Source organism: Chrysochloris asiatica, unplaced genomic scaffold (assembly GCF_000296735.1).
Source record: "Chrysochloris asiatica unplaced genomic scaffold, ChrAsi1.0 scaffold00001, whole genome shotgun sequence".
NCBI classification, from domain to species: domain Eukaryota; kingdom Metazoa; phylum Chordata; class Mammalia; order Afrosoricida; family Chrysochloridae; genus Chrysochloris; species Chrysochloris asiatica.
The window spans coordinates 12,577,918-12,580,413 of record NW_006408519.1 but is presented as its reverse complement, the minus strand read 5'-3'; positions in this window follow the sequence as shown (position 1 = coordinate 12,580,413).

Sequence of the window (2,496 nt, the reverse complement as noted above, 5' to 3'; positions counted from 1 at the left end):
GAACTGCTGACCTTGAGGTTCACAGCCCAATTTGTGAACCACTACGCTACCAGAACTCCTTAATGAAAAATAGATCACTGGTAGCTTGGGGAAGAAAGGACTGGACATTAAGTCTCTCTTATGGATGATGAAAACTTTGCAGGTGGAGGGGGGATTTTGTTGCACAGAACTGTGAATGTAATAAGTGTTAAGGAAATTGTACTCTTAAAATGGTTAGAGTGGCAAGTTTTGTGTTTTCATGTATCTCTCTTTTTTTTTTTTTTTTTAAGTTTTTATTGTGAACTGAGTGATAGTTTACATGGGAGAACATCAGCTTTATACCACATATCTTTTACGACAATAAAAAATATATAAAGGCATAGAGAGTATTTTTAAAGCTATTCTAGTAGATATTTCGCATCTTAAGTTACTACCATCTCTCTCTAACACATAAGAGATTTATATCCTCTAGGAGATTTAACTGAGACATTTGGAGTTGATAGAGCACATAGAAAATATTAAATAAAACTATTAGAATCCCCCCAAAAAATATTTGTGAAGGTTTAAGAATGGAAATTCATATTCAAATAGTAACCATTAATGACTTGATACTTTATTGACACAATTGTCCTCTTTTCATAATAAAATGTTGGTTATAGTTTCCTATGAAAGCTGTAAGATTAATTACTCATATGTGCATTGATTTTTGTTGTTGTTCATAACTTGTTTTTGACTGCAGCATTCTTTGGCTTTGAGTTATGAGTCGTGGGCTGAGTGCACTGGATCGTTTTATTGCTGCTTACCCTCTAGACTGGTGCAGGACCAAAACTATTTCAATCTCTAACGGATCTTGCTGAGCATTGACAAATGCTTGCTTTCACTGCATGATGTTCCACAGTTGAGAAGCACTTACAATTGGGGAAGAAATATTTCAAAGCTCCAATAAAGGCTGCATAAACTCAAATTTTATGTTGAGTATTTTGTAAAAAATAGTTTTTAAAATGATATTTTAAGAAGAAACTAGAATAAAATATTTAAATATCCTCAAAATATTTAATAATAAATACGTGAATTCAATGAATAAATTCCACTGTTAAGTAAATAAAGTCAACAGTGACATTTTCATAATGGCATGAGTATTGTTTTTGAAAATTTTATAAGAGATCTATGAAACTGTAGGATAAGCCCAGGATTGGTAACCTGAAGGTCAGAAGTTCAAACCCAACAGCACCTCTTGGAAACCTTATTCAGGATTGCTATGAGTCGGAACTGACTCCATGGTACACCACAGCAACATACTTGTATTTATATTTTTTTTATTGTTTAATCAGTATGCCATACCATCTTACAATGCAAATTAGGTTAGTTACAGAGTATGCCCAAGATTTCCATTGTTTTCAGCTTTCAATGTTTATCAGAAAACATTTAAGAATTTGAATATACAAATCTGATTTTGCTGGTCAAAATCTCTTAGAACATCTTAATAGACTATCTCTAAAGGATGAAATGAGATCTCTTTTAAAGGCTGAATTGTACAAAATTAAGATATTGCTTGGAATTTGATCCAATTTAGAGTAAATGGATTATTCCCAACTTGATAAAAACTAGTATATCTCACTTTGCACACTATCCCTTGTTGTTGTTGTTGTTGAGTGCCTTAAATTCAGCTTTGACTCATAGATACCCTGTATAGTGTTTCCTAGGAGTGGCTGGTGAGCTTGAACTACCAAGCTTGTGGTTCAAACTGACTTTGCAGTCCAGTGCATTAACCCGCATCACCATACCAGAACTGCCATTACCCCTTAGCAGAAACATGCACCTCAGAGACTGTAATCATTTTTTAAGCTCTAGGATACCACTAGTATTACTCTAATGGTAATCAATGCTAAGGAAACATTTAAGATAATCCACTAATTATACTCATGCTGGGATGAGTTCATTACCTTATTGGTTCAAAATATGTGTTGTAACTTTAAAATATTTACAATTTTTGATCTGGAAGTGCATCCATTAAGAATTAGGAGGGCTACAACATATCCAGTGAAGGAGGCTTCCTGTGGAGCCTCTGCATTACATAAGACCATAGGTGGAATCCTGAAACGCATCCAGAATCTTCTGAGGTGAGAAAATTCCACTTGAAAGGACAAGCAGACCAGCCTGGAGCAGCTAGAAGAACAGAAGATACATCTTGAAAGAAACACCGATAGGAGAAATACAGAACAATATAGATAGTCTGACTGATTACTACAAGAACAAGCAAGTAGCTGGCCCAAGAGACATCAAAGCACGTAGTCAGGTCCCCTCAGGGCAAACCCCCTTCCAAGACTAAGACTCAATGGAAATATACGCTCTGATTGGTGACCACATTCATCATTGATAAGGGGAAGTGAGGGAAAAACAATAATGCAGCTGTGAGCTAAGCCCTACAACGTTCAATAGACTCCTGTGAACTCTGGTGGAGACTTGGTTGGCCAGTGATGTAGCAAGACCTGGGGACTCACGGGCCCAGAGTCAGTG